We start from the raw sequence: 15,406 nt of genomic DNA, 5'->3' as shown, positions 1-15,406 counted from the left end.
TGACAAAATTGACTGGCAGACTTCAAAAATTAATTCATTATCTCTGAGTTATCCTGTTTTCAAAAGCAATGGATTTTGGAAAAACATACCTGGCAAATTCTGCCTCTTTATATTACTGTCATCACTCATAACATTTCAGTCAACTTTTTGTTGATGGTCGCTAATAAAAGATATGAAGGAAAAATGAGCAACTGGTTTTATTTATGGATGACTTACAGTTCACTGACAATTTCTAGACTTGGTGCAGCAGAATATGTATAAGGCATATTTAAATCTGCCAGAGGATAATTGGTCTGAGTCCAGCAGAGAAAAGGTGCAGGCTGAAACTCGGTGAAGAGTGAAGATACAGAGAGAGGATTTCTTTCAGGGCAGATACTTTTAATACTTTAAAATTCTGCCAAGATAATTTTTGGAAAGTCCTTTCTAACTGAGCAACTGTTTACTCCTGTGGGTTGATTCCTGTCAGGATCAGCACTGGGTGGTTGCTACAGCAGGTGCAAGGAGCTCCTCCAAGGGGCAGTTTGGGTTGAGGAGCCTGCTTGTAATTAGAGCTGATGGTAAATTGAAAAATATACATTGAAAACACCAGAGATACTTTTTAATCACCTCAGAAGTTCAGCAGTATACCTGAAGCTACAAAGGCTTGTCATTTAAAGGTTGCACTTGATGATCTTAAAGGTCTTTTCCAACCTAAACAATTCTATGATTCTATATACACAAAATACTGGTCAAATTCAATGAAAGAGTCTATAATAGCAGAAAAGGAAAAAAAATAGTTCCTGTGGTGAATATAAATTTATTTATATTGTCTGGAAAAGACTTGTAAAGTGTAAGTGAACTTGTCCTTCATTAATATTCCTATTTCTGTGAGAGAGGGTAGGACAGCTAAACAGACGATCATCTGTTAAATCAGTTATCACTAGTTGTCGACCTCTGTGTGATTGAGATTAGTTTAGGCAGTTTACCATGAATCACAAATTTAGACCTGTCTCATTATTTCTAATTCAATAGCTGATGGAACACAGCATCAAAATAGTAAGCACTTGATATTTAGCTGTTATTAAATTAAATGACAGAATAGCACTAGTAAAATATGGTAGATCACATCCTGACATTTTATTTGACAGAAAACTGTGTGCCCTGTTAAAAACTGATGTCAAAGTCTCTGTGGATTTGCATGTGTGCACGGATAGATAAGGCAAAGCAGAAAACGCTGTGATTTGGGGATGTTGGAGCTGTCATTGCTTCTTAAAAATGAAGATGGAAACATCAGTAGCGTTACAAGCATTAACATCATTGCTATGTGATGCTGTCGCTCCTGATGCTTCCCCAGATACCTTCCAAAAGGGAAGCTCATAAATAGGTCTGAGATGGAAGCTTGCCCAGGAAGGCCCATATGCAGCCAGAGCAAGATGAGTTGCCTGAACGCAAAACAATGGACATAACTACCACTTGTCCAGACGCTCAAGAGGAGACATGCAGGGTGCTTCAGAGGAAAACTGTACATCGTATGTGGGTGGGTTATTCACGCGTGGTCGTGCTAATGTCTATCTGTGACAGGAACTGCTTGTTGGTGATTGTTGTGCACAGATGCCCGGGAGAGGAGAGCCCAGCACACAAGGCGTGGCAGCAGGACATCAGCGGGAGGCTCACAGCAGGGAGATGGGAGAGGTATGCTTTTCAGAGCCTTTGCATTTCTGTCCTTGCCTGACCTATTTTAAAAGCGATTCACTTTAGCTCATGTTCTAATAAAGCCTGGTTTTCCTTTTAAAGCCTGGCTGATATTGCCACAGAAGGCCAACAAAGCTGAGAGCAGCTTTGAGAGGAGCCCAGCTGTCGCTCCCAGGTTCCATGCCAACTCTATCAGCCTTGGCTGCGTGGTGCCTCCTCCATCAGGCTGCTGAGCCGTGTCGATCCAGGGCTGCTGGTCTTAAGGGGTGTCTTGGAGACCTCCACCATATCCTTCATTCCTCTCTCTTCTCTTGTTTATTGCTTCTACGTTATTTCTCATGGCTTGCTCGGGCTCCGTTTTTGGGACAGACGAGAGGGATTGACACCCTTTCTGTCCTCTGTATCATGGATGCTAACCAGCCTGCTAGTGTCAGCACACAGCTCAGTTGGTTGGTCCCACATCGTCACCTTTCTCTGTGATGGCTGATGTTAGTTGCTTTTAGCCTGTAAAGCTGATCGTACTTTGGTGCCTGATTTCTTGGCATGGGGGCCCCATTTAAAGGACTGTTGTTCTCCTGGATTATCACATCAGTGTGTAGGTCAGTCTCTGTCTTGCAACTTTAAGATCACCCTTCAAAATTTCAATCATTGTAGATAGGACATTGAAGAATGATTGGGAGCTGGCCTGGGTGACCAGTCAAGGAGGATAGACTTGCACGGAGGAGGACTGGCTGACTTGGTTAGGCCACACTATATTTTCCTGGAAACAAACTGGAAGTTCAGTTTTGTTTACAGACATGGGAAGATGGTCAGGCTTTAGCATAGTGGTTTTATCAGATACGGAACTCTCTGCTTTTTTCTTCATCACCTCGTCCTCCCCTCATTGCTGAGCTCTTCCCCTGTGGCTCCCCAGAGCAGCACCATGCAACTGTTCAACCATACAGTGGAAGATCTGGCTATAAAGGAAAACATAGAAAATGTAGAGAGGCAAAGTTGAAGATTCTGGGTTCATGTAGCTCTTGGAGAGGCTCAGAGCCTTACGATACCGTGATGCTCATCTGTCTCCCTTTCCACTGAATTCTGCAAGGACACCCTGAATCCAGAGGAGTTATCTGGTGAAGGTGGCTTCACAAGTCTTTGTCTCTGGAATAGCTCATGTCAGCAGGTGTGAGAGGTAATCTCCTTATGTATAAAATTGAGACCAAAATATAAAAAGAAAAGAGAAAAAATTTAATTATGTCTTTGCTCTAAAGGCATTTGGAGAGAGAAAACTATTATAATTATATACATAACTACAAATGACAATTAAAACGACACATGTAGGTCAACTTGTTTTTTTCCAAAATCAGGTGGAAATAAAAGGTTTTCTGTGAGAGTTTTAACTTTGTTAAAACATGATTTTCCTGAAATTAACATGTAAAGTATTTTCATGTTCATAGATCTTTACTCAACAGAGGAGGAAGCATTTTCTCAGAGGTAAGAGGTTAAGTAGATCACTGCTTAATGCAGAGATCTTTTAAAATATACCTTGGCTTCGCAGTCCCTTTTTTACCTGGTGATAATAAGAAAGAAGAATTCTAAGGAAAGGAAAAAGGTAAGAAAAACAAAGCAGTTCTAGGAAGAGAGCCTTAGAGTTAGTGAGAATTTAAATTTTTATCAACTACAAAATATGATCATAAATGTCATGATTTGGAGTGTGGGAAGGTGTGACTGCAATGGAACAGGAGGAGCACATAAAACATACCACTTTAGTGGGAGGACAGAGCACACTGCAAAAAAAAAAAAAAAATCAAGCATTTATATCAAATCTCCTGTTGAGGAGAAGGCAGAGTGGTTGCAGAGCTGTATTTGGACATTAGGATGTACATGCAGCACCAAGACTTTTGAACTGGCTGTGAAGGACCTTGTTCAGGGAGCAGAAGCAGGCCCACTCAGCCGTGCAGGGAGCTTGCCCTGGTTTTAGGCAGAGCAATTAGCCCAGGCAGGATTTTGCCTTTCTGCAGTGAGCTTCTTCCTGACATCGAAGTTAACTCTTGCAAAGCCAGCGGATGTTTCTACTCTGCACTGTGCTGCATCTGCAGGAAAAAAGTGGACCTTTCCCACCTGTGAGAAGTATTCCCCTTTAACAGGGAGAGAAATGTGGCTCCTATAAAAGAATATGAGAATGGCAAAGGCAAGGAATAGAGTAGGGTGGGGTTATTTAATACAAATTCCCACATTAGTAAGGACACAGTTCTTGCCCTTGTTTCTTGAGCCTTAACAAACACATTCCAGTATCTGCACAGTGTCAGAAGCACACCCTAAAGTGAATGCTTCTGCACTGTCTCATTCCTTGAAGAGTTTGCCAGTGACTATTGACATGAGATGAAAATTTCAACATCTAGAACTTCTAGATGTGTTACCTGGCAGATTTGCTCTGTGTATCCTTAAAGTTTATACACAAAGCAAATATAAGTAATAAAGAATAAAAATTCTGTATTTCAGTAGTTTAATGAGTACTGAGGAAAGTGCTGGTTTCTTAAAACTGCAGTACATCAGGAAGGCTCTCTGGCAGATGGACAATTTAATGCCTTTTTTGGCTTTTGTTGTCAATGAAAATTGCAATGGTGATCCAGAGGCCAACACATTTAACACCACTGATGTTCATGGAAGCTATCTGTCTAGATTAGTAAGAAGAGGTTAGAAAATAACCAGATAAATGTGATGTTTTCACATTGGCTGGACTGATTCGTCCCAGGGCACTTAGGGGACAGTATCAACCTCAGAGCTATTAGCAGTTATCTATGAGAACCTGTGGAGGATGGGAAAAGGTCAAACATTTGCTTGTCTTCAGAAGGTAAGAGAAGTTGCAGTGTTATAAATCAGTCAGCCTGATTGCACTTCTTGGAATACCCTGGAAAAATAATCAAATTGTAAGCACTGGGAGGAAAACAGAGTTGGTACTCACCAAATAATGTCAAAGTTACTTAGTTTTGTTTGACGACATAGCTAGAGGTCTGTTTTCAGGAGAGAAGCCATTAATGTAATTTACTGCTCTTTAATGTGGCTTTGACACAGTCCCAGAAACTCTAGGGAAATATGGCATATCTGAAGCTTTGCAAAACTTCATGGAAAACTCAGGAAATACATATGAATAGTACCATGTCAAACTGGAAAGATAGGCTGAATGGGATTCTGTCCTGCATCTAATACTATTCTATATTTAATCGAGGACTTTGGTAGTTAGTATAAACACCAAGCCTGGGTAAGGTCTAGTTTCTTGATGCTGTCAGATCCCAAACTGATGCCTGCAACAAGGTGAGAAACAGGTATTCCCAAACTTGTTGTGATTCACAGAAACTTAAAGGCAGGACCATTTTATTTGGATTTATTACCTTTGTGAAAGCATGAAGGCTGTCATAACACGGCTACTTCTCCTTATCAGTTTTAATGTCAGACAGCTGGAGAGGTGAGGATGACCCTATTCCAATATCTCTCATCCTTCCCTCCTTCCTTTCTTCCTGGAGTGACAGTTTTCTCTGGAGAGTTTCTCTAGGATTTTTTTCTTGATTATAGTTCCCACAGAGCAGTAAGTTGCAGCAGAAAAATACATTTTAGTTTTGCAGTGATTCAGAATGCCTCTAAAAGCCAGTGTATTCAAATTCAAGTTTGATGTCCTGAGCTAAAACATTTTCTTTATATTTTCTTGAATGAAAGATTTAGTGGTAAAAATAGAAAGTTTTCATTAAGAAATTTCTGAGAGGGTTTATTTGAAACTGTGTTTATCCATTGAGATCATCAGCCTAAAAATTCCCAATAAACGGGATTAATTTGAAATAATATTTTAGCTGGGTTTGGCATATCTTTTTTCTTAGTGAAAAGCTTATGAACTTGTCCTAGTATCTGTGAAGAAATCTCAGCCTGTGGTATTTTTAGCCAACACTCCAGGAACTATTTATTTGCTGTCCTGCGGTATGAGATTCTAATGTTAAAGGAATAACGGTAATAAAATTGCAGCCCTTTCCCTGAATAGTTTATGATACAGAGCAGATGAGACAGGATACAAGCTAATAATATGAGTATATTCTGGGGTCAGCTGGTGATATGATGATATTCTACAAGGAATGCATTTTAAGGAGCATTACAGAGAAAATGAAACATTTTGGACTGGTTTGTGTGATATTCTTTTTGAAATAACTTTTTTGAATACTATAAAAATGTTTATTCCAATGATGCAGTCATATGAGCATAGGCTCTGCCTTGTAAATTCATCTCGGATTGACAACTGTAAGCTATAGTTTGTCATATAAGGCCCGCAGCTTCCCTTAGCCCACTTTTGAGTAGTTTTAGGCAGGGACAAATATCATAGCCACCACCCTCCACTAATACTGAGGGTATCAGTAGCTTCAGCACTCATGGACAGTAATCAACATCATAGAGAAATGCAGACCATTGCTGCAGTTTTAAATTATATCACAAGTTTTAAGACTGCTATTGAATTATGGGACCTGCAGGCAGATGCACAGGATTTCAGGCTTGCTGCTTTCCGACGCTATTGTGGCATTGGCCTGAGTCATGGCAGAAAAGGACACATCTTTGCGGGAGTTCACTGTTTAGATATCTAGTCCTAATGCGTGTATTTGGTCTGATGTTGTAGTTAAGGGAAGCTGTCTCCACGCAGCCTTCAGCCTACTCAAGAACATCGACAGCTGCTGGAGAGAGTGCCGGTTCATTGAGCATAGATCAAGTGTGAATTCCGCAGCGCAAAATCATCCAATTTTAATTTCAGCAGTGCATCCTCCGAAGAACCAGGCAGAGGGCAGCAAAGGTCTCTTTGAAAGGGCTGTGCCTGCGTTGCTGTCACTAGCTTATCAAGAGCTAGCTTTAAACAAACCAGTTTCCCCAGGATACGCTGCAGTTCATTACATGCTCATTTGCCATCAGCATGAGACTGGTTGAGGATGGGATTCAAATGCTACAATACAATGTCCTTAATAGATTGCTTGGACGCTTTGGTAAAACACAGTATCTGCGGGGTTTCTTGTTTACTAGGTACATGGATATTATTCACTGTGACCATGCTCTTCTGCCCTCTGATCAAGATAAGAGGTCTATAATTTTCTCTGTACTTATAGTCTCTCCCACGCAAGGGAATGCAGTGCACTGGGGAAGCTCCCAAATAAATTACTGCGTCTCGCATTAACCCTCGTTTTCTCCAGGTGAGATAGTGGCATTAGACCAGGCCCAGATGTTGGAAAAACAAAGTAATTATACAACTTGAAATGTGGGAATTGCATCCATGAGGCTTAGAAGCAGAACATTTCTTCCATTTACCCTGCCTCCCTCCTTTCCTTGCTGTTAAGTACTTCCAAGAGAAAAGAGGAAACTCTGCTATAATTAAAGAAAACGCCACCAAACACCCAACCCCCCCAAAACAAAACAAAACAGAAAGTATTGAATAGAATAATTCTGACTTTTGTTCATCAGTTTTAGCTTGTTGATGATTTTAGTCCAGCTTTGCAGGTGAGCTTCTGGAGGAGGGGAGTCAGTTAGGACTGAAAATTACTTGCCTCTTATCTTTATGATGTGTTTGACAGGATGGTTAACACAGAGCTGACCAAAATGATTCTCCTTGAACAATGCTGTCACTTGATCAAAGCAAGCCCTGCACTCCTTGAATCTGAACAGTAGAAAGCGTCTCCAACGGATCAACCCAAAGCACTTAATGAACAATGATAGAGGACTTATCTTTCCATCCTTCCCTTTCTGAAAGGCGTGTTGAGCACTGACTCCTTTAGTGGGTTACACTAAGCGCAGATGTTGGAAAGGTGTTTTCCATGTTAAGGGCTGGTCGCAAGGAGTGTGATCTATTGTTATTGTTCAAACTTTCCTCATGGCTGGCTGTCTGTAGCAACCTGTGTCACTCCCCACTGACACCTGTTTGATTGCACATTATGTTATGAATACCTGCTTTGTTATGTGCGTGTAGTGGCACTTTCAGGCTTTAGGCAATTCTGCATTTAAGACTATTCATGGTCTTAAGTTAGTCTCTTTGTAGACTTGTATTATGAGGCATGCTAAAATTTCACTGCTGTTTGATCACACGCTGTGTTATTCACAGGATCCCCATGGGCAGGATGGACATTGCTAATGGCAAAGGTTGCCCTCAATTTCTCTACATCCTTATCACCCAGTGGGTATATTCAGACTTATCGCATCACCAAAATTCGCACAGAACCAAATACTGCATGACTAATGCATCCATAGCATTTCCTGTGGCATCTTCATTGTATTGTCTGTCTAAAAAACAACTAAATCTTCACAGCTCCAGGTACCATCACCCTGCTTTTGCTAATGAGGAAACAGTCCTCGTAGCCTCTGTGCCAACACTGACAAATAGCCTTGTGTGCTTCATTGGATAAGCTTAGGGCCTGAGTCTTTCAATAGCTTTAGCACGTGTTCGCATTTGTGCATTGAAATATTAAAATAAGATAAAATTAAATATTTATATTCAAAGCACAGCTCACAGCTTGCAGCCACTGTAGTACATTATGCTTCTCCAGACCTGAGCTTTGTTGTCTGAAGACAGACATCCATTCGGTGAATGTATAATTGGCAATCGGCTACATCTGAAGGGTAGGAACTGTGACTTGCCCAGCAGTACACAGGCATTCAGGGTGAGAAGCCAGCTCTCAAAAGTGGTTTTCTGTTGGCTTGGCCAGAAGATTTTCCTGTTATTCTCTGTCTTTTTGTGACAGTATCAGAAATCAGCGTGAGAGATGAAGCCTGAGACAACAGACAAATCTTTCTGTAATCTGAACTTGTTTACAGAGCAGGGGCTGCCAGGCACAGTGCTGTGGATAATAGGTGTCACATAATTAAAGACTTTATGCACACTAAGGTCTGAACTGAGCTTTACCGTAGGAAGAACAATCTTTGTTCTTGGATATTGCTGTCCACCTTTCACTGAACTTGAAAAAGAAATTCAAACTGACATGTGGAATCATTCAGTTAACTTGAAATTAAAATATGCTGGGATGCTACATCCCTACATGTGCAACTAGTACTGCTTGCCTTAATACAATTATACTGGGATCTACAGTAAAGGGGACATAAAACTTTCTTACAGTGCTCAGCTGACAAATATTTATTTCTTGCTATTTCAGCCTTGTGTGATCTACCATTTCTATGCTCTTGTTCAGCCGCCGGTTGAAGTAGAGTTTTTGAAAGCTTGAGTTAAGAAACAAAAACCAAAACCTGTTTTTGAAAACAAGATAAAAAACTTTTCAGTTCTTGTTTTTAGACCATTGTTTTGAACCGTTAGATGTTCATTCTGTTGATAAAAGGAGTTTCATTATTTTTTCCAATTGTAGATGAAATTTTCCTGAATATAAGGCAATTTTTTCAAAATCCAGTGGTTGCACGATCTGTTTGTGATTCCAGTTCTCGTTTGGTCATGCAGTTCTCTCTTTTGTGCCCATAAACTAAACACCATAAGGATCTCTGGGGGTAAAATGTGAATTCATTGAAAGCAGTTGCAAATGTGTCATACAACCGTGACCACATTGCTTAGAAGATTTTGTCTTAAAACAGATCAGACGGCATATTTGAGGAGTAATGTCTCCTGTGCTAGAGAAATTTGCTTGTGACAATTAATGACATTCTCTTCAGCCTGGAACATGTTATTAAAACGGGTGAGGAAAAGATGAGCGGTAAAAGAAGGTATGTGTGATGTACATATTTAACAGGACTAAATCTCTGTAGGAAGGACTAAGAAAAAAAATGTTTGGCCTTCACATTGCTGCAGGAATTTTTTTTTATACAGACAAGTGGAGAAAACCAGATGTGAAATGTGGACAAACACCATTCTCTGGCCTTGCTTTGTGTCTGCTAATTGTACAATTTCTGGAGTTATAATATGCAAATATGCAAATACAAACTGTCATGCTGTTTTGTCTCCTGGTTTCTGAAAGAACAAAGCAGTCAGTGTGATCTCCTCATGAAGGTGGACAGGAAATACCAAGTGCAATAGCATAAGAAATTATCCTACTGTTTTTATAAATATTTAATAGGAGAGAGAAGGATATATTCCTTAGTAACAAAGCCTGTGAGGCTCATAGGTCAGCAAAGAGATCTCGTTCTTCCTATTTATTCATGGATTTTTTTTCTAGCTGGTGTTTTCCGGGAGCTGATCCAGCTCAAACAGGTTGTAAATCTGCAGGATATCTTCACATTGGAGAGGTCCCAGTGACTGAAGCTTGAGCCAAGGGGAGACACCTGGCTACCAACCCCAAACAAGCTGCCACATGAGCTGTGCCTATTTCTGGGAAGCCATGGCAAATGGAAAGGGTGAGGTCACCTTGCTGTAGGAACTGCCTGGAAATACTCAGCTGTCCTTTTATGGGGTTGTTCCTGTTGTTTCCAGCACTGTTACAGTCTCGTAGAGCAGCGGAGAGCTACTTCATGCGTGTGGCTGTTCTGGCAGGAAGGAGTGGTGTGAAAAGCAAGAAAAATGAAAGTGAGGGCAAATACCTGAGGCAAAAGGACAAGATCTGAGTAATGCATTTGAAGGCTTCATAGTGGTTTTGAGGAGGGGTAGCTGATCTTTCAAGTACATATCCTGAGAATCTCTGCAAGCTGAGTGGATTTTCCAGCTGGCGAAATGGTTTATAAGATGTTCTGAAGAAATATCTTTCCTGAAGCAAATAAGCCTGGAAGAAGTTGCTTTCCCTGCTCCCTACTTTTCTCCAGTTGTACAATAGGTCTTCAGCCTCTGAGGGCACTTCTTTTCTCCTCTGTCCCCAGGTCCAGAACTGCAACCTTGTGCTGTCCCGTGCATGTTCGACATCCCCACTCTGCCATAAATCCTCACTCCAGCTGTTGCGCAGAACCGGGGGCTGCAGAGGAGCCGACAGGGACAATATATAAAAGTGGTGGATGTTTAGGATGATACCTATTGTTTCCTGTGGCAGAAGATGGCTTTTCTGGTTTATATGAGAAACTCTGAGGCCTCTCTCAGCAGTATTAGTGCAAGCAATAAAACTTCTTGCAGCATAACATCTATAGGAGGAGCAACAGTTTTGACCTCAAGCGGTATTTCTCAATCCCTTTTAACTCAACATCCATGGAACATTTTTTGGGAAAAAGGACCTTCCTGGACATTGCTACTGTAAAGCACAAGCAATAACATAATAATTGGAACAATAAATAAAAATTAGGTCAATTTTTTTCTTTTTTTTTTTTTTTTTTTTTCTTGCTTAAGTTTGGGGATGTGTCCATGTACTGTAGTTACTTCATGTGCAATCGATTGAGAAACTTGTATTTAAAAGACTGCATTTTCTTTGCCAGTATCAACTGCTAATCTCTTGCATATTGATTTTTTTTTTTATAGTATCAATGGTTGCCACCCAACTTACCTTTTGATCCATAAGTAATTGTCAAACACTGAAAGCTGCTGAGTGTGCTTGCCATCTTTCTTGAAAGTCACACTAGCAGAGTTGCTATAGGTGCTGGAAATTATTTCCTGAAGGCAGGCGCTGAATGGCAAAGCCATAATTAGCGTTGTCCGAGGGCTTTCTTCCATAGGAGATTCAGATAAACGTGGAGGGGCATTGATTAGCTGTGTCCCTCCTTCCCTCCCTCCCTCCCTCAGGGAACTGGCAGAAAAGCAACAAAGAACCAGCGCAGAGGCAGATGCTGAGAGAGAGGGCTTGTTGGGGCACAGTCCTTGCTGTAAGATCAATTGTGAAGGGAATTTCTTGCCACACGCAGTGTGTAACCCTCAATCCCCCTGTTCTCTTCATATTAGCATCTCGCAGTGCAAGTCCCCATCATTCAACTCTCCTTGGAAGCAAGAAGAAGAAGCAGCTTCCCTGAACAGGGAAGAAAGGCATGAGTCAGACTTCTGGCCACTGCACTTTATAGATGGCTAATTGTCACATTGCTACTTTAGCAAAACAGATGTCCTCTGTTAGCAGCTTAATGCGGTTAGTGCAACCGCAACCTCAAAAGGTTGCTGTCCCTGCCACCATGCTGGAGATTTAGGAGGGTGTGCATGACGGACGGTTATTAAGCTTCTGTGCTACGGTTTGATTTTTTTTTTTCCCTTTAAGATATATAAAATCAAATACAGAAATGTCATCTAAATCTTTCTCCAAAGTATTTTTGGAGGCTTATTTAAATTGCTAAGTCAACCTCTCAAACCTGAGATGTTATAGAAAATAGCCCTACTTGAGAAAAAGCCTGTGAGGAATGACGGTATGATTGAAGACTCTGAACTGCCAGTCACAGTTTCAGGTTTGGTCAGAGGATGTGTTATCTTCTCATGGTTACGAGCCATCCCGACCCTCTGTAACACCCATGTGGCTGCTTCTATCTCAGTCTTCCCTTGGTTTCTACATCCTGTTGCTTTACTTCTGTTTGCCACACCCTAATTAAAGACTTCGGGGAGCTGTAAATACCTGACTGCCAAGGATTTACAATGGGAAGTGTAAGGTGGAGGTAGGTAATGGGGGTTGGTACAGCTCCATTTATACTAATCTGGGATAATGTGTTGCTACAAGTTGAGTGCAGTAATTATAATACATTATTGAGAGGTGCTGATTCTGCCTTTCATGTTTTGCATTTAAATTCCTACCGTGTAAATTTAGGGGTATTAATACTTGCCTGATTAGCAAGCCTGCTCCGTTACACGTTTTAAATATAAATAATCCTGTAATGCTGTCTGATTTCTTGCCTTCATATGTAGGAAAAGATATCTTTGCCTTGACAGATCTAAAATGTAGTTAATAATGATAAAGCACCCTGAGATACTTGATGGAGTGTGAACTAAAGATAGGAAATCATTGCTTATTTTTAGTATTGTATAAAGTAAATTGGAGTTATAGATCAGTGCTTATATCTTGAGGGCTTTTTGTTTTGGGGTTTGTTTGTTTTGGTTTTTTTAATGCTGGTTTAGAAGAATACACATTGTAAACTCCTGGATGTCCTCATTTTGAACATATGAAGAGTTTTAAGACAGGTTGGGGGTTGTACTGGTCTTGCAACCTTTATTCATTAGCTTGTTGGTTCACTGTTGTACATTATTGCAACCTTCTCAGCCCTTCTTTGCCTCCAAGTCTTCTCCTATTCTAAAAGTTGCTTCTCATTTTGCAACCACTGGTACATACACCTGCATCCCTTTAAAACTGTGTTTCTTTTCCATGTGCTTATTCCCTTTGAGCTTTCTCCTGAATATGACTTTTCTGGAAGCTGTGGGTTTTGTATTGCTTTGTTATTTGGGTCAGGGGCCACATTCCTGCCTATGTTGTTCTGGGCACGTATCTGCCAAGCCTACTCTCTGCAGTCAACCTGGTGAAGAACATGCCGAGAGTGAAACACTCATCTGCAATGTTCCCTGCTGGGTAAGTTGGATCCAACCATCCTAAGTCCGTCAAGATCTATCTCAAATATTATTGTCATTTTCTGTGCTGAAAAGACATAGCTATGTCAAGTCAGTCCCTGGAGCTGGTGCTTTCAGTTGAGAATGACTGTCTCTGCAATATGCCTATTCTGAGCACAAAAACAGATCGACGAAGTCATTTCAGGCTGCTGGGACCTGAGTGGCAGGGGAATACCATCCTCAGAGCCATCCTCTCATATTTGGGGCTATTTTGAGGTCAATCTCTTTGTCCTGGAGGGTGCCCATTGTTCTGCTTCAGAGTTTGTCCCTGGTATGTCCGGACATGCTTATGATCTCTTGGTCAGGCATGCCGAGGTACGTGTCCTCCAAAGCCTCTTTTGCTCCTTCACTCAATGAGATTGGCTATGGCACTCATTAGTCCTTGGCCTGCATGTGGCTGAGGCAGGTTTGGTGCCAAGACTTCCGCACTTCCCGGTGCAGAGCTCCAGGAGGTTGCATCTGACTCTCGGTCTTCCCACCTTCCTCGGGACAAACTACTTTGCGCTTTGTGGCTTTACGTCTGACTGCACTGCAGCTGACCCAACGGTTGCCATCTCTGTCAACGATCTGGCTTCCCGAGTTTCACTGCTCTCTCAATCTTGAGATCTGCAAGCTTTATAAACAGTATTTTTAGATTTTCTTAAATTAATGGTTTAAAGTAATTGAAAAACATCTTAAGTAATGTAACTTCAATACTGTTGATTTATCAACCAGATTTGTAATATTTTTAAATAAAGAAAACAAGTAACTTTATGATAGAGATTGATTTCTTTAATCTGTGAAATTTTAAGATTGTAGAATGAATACCTTTCGGTACATAATGCTTTCTTTGGTTGTTAGGGTGAAAAACATGGGCAGTCAGCTACTGTTCTTGCTTTAACTTTGCCTCGTCCAGTTCCTTTATCCCATGTACAGTTATACCCTCGAGGTTTTTAACTTGCCGGTTTTGCGAATTGTTGGGAACTTTTAAGTATCTTTATTTTGGTATCTAAATATGACTTCTTCCTTGTCCTGTTGGTTTTTCCCTACTCCTATGTCAATAAAAATTATTTTTACCTGTGGTCAGTACAAGCTTTCAACATTTCCCCAGCCATTCACCCTTTAATTGCAACTCTCCTGGATTTTAACTGCGGTGTATTTTTTGTGACAAGCTATTATGACGCACACTTTTGGCTGCTTAATTTCTGTCAGACTTTGTGGGAGTCTCTTGTGGAGCTCGTTTGTTTAGCTCGACTTGAAGTGCTCTGCCATCAGTGTCTTGTCATCATGCTTTTCCTTATTCTTGGCAGTCATTAGTAGTGCTGTGAAGAAACCACTGATAGAGGTTGAGATGATAAACTGCTTCAGCTGATAACATCAGCATTGCATTTTACAGCTTTTGCCATATTTGTGCTGGTGCTTCTCTTAGAGATTTCTGAAAAGATGGTATTTGTGGACTTTGAACTTCTATTTTTTTTCCTGCAGGTCTGTAGGTCCTCACTTAGTCACTCGCAGCAACAGCACAGTGCCTATTGTCCTACAAAAAGGATCCTAATGTTAGAATGTTGATTTCAGCCGCTTTTGTAAAAACAGAAATCTGTTTTTCTATCAGGCTTTAGAATTTATCCTCTAACACCTTTTTTACTCGTCTTTTCCTGTTGATTTTGTTAACCCTTTGGGGGATTTTGTTTGCATCCTCAGGTTTGTTACGCAGAAATTATGGATGTGATCTCGGGTAGTTTGCATTTTCCTGCATCTTGAAAAATTCATCCATCTATTCCTTACATAGAGGAACCATCCAGTTCCCAGTAATTTCACCCAGAGAACGTCAAGTTACTCTTCTCTTTGGCAAACTCGCTGCAAGCAATGTATTGTGCAATTTCCACTTCTAAATGTTACGTATTTGAAGCCCTACTCAAAACAATTGGCTGCGACTTTGTTCCCAGTCTATGAACAGTTCTTGTGCTTTGGAGATCCTAATCCCTGACATTCCCTCTTACCAAATGTGTTACAGTTTAATCTTAGTATTTAACTACCGATGTCCCAGAGCTGAAATTAAACCTTTCCTTGCTCAAGGATATCAGGACCATGCTTGTTTGATTGGCACATTACCTGCACAGCTTTACTTCTGCAAGGGTTGTACTAATCTTTCTGACACTTACTTCACAGTGTGCTTTTATGTTCACTAAAAATCTTATCAAAACTTTGGCTTCCTGATAGTTTTCATTAAAACTAGCTCTTCTTGCCCTCCGAGCCCACTTCTTTGGACTGCTCTTTACTTGGGTTACTATCTTTTAGGAAAGCTGAGTTGTCTGCCAAAACTATAAACACAGCAAA

Source organism: Pygoscelis adeliae, unplaced genomic scaffold (assembly GCF_000699105.1).
Source record: "Pygoscelis adeliae isolate BGI_AS28 unplaced genomic scaffold, ASM69910v1 Scaffold479, whole genome shotgun sequence".
Classification (NCBI taxonomy): Eukaryota; Metazoa; Chordata; class Aves; order Sphenisciformes; family Spheniscidae; genus Pygoscelis; species Pygoscelis adeliae.
This window is presented reverse-complemented; position numbering follows the sequence as displayed.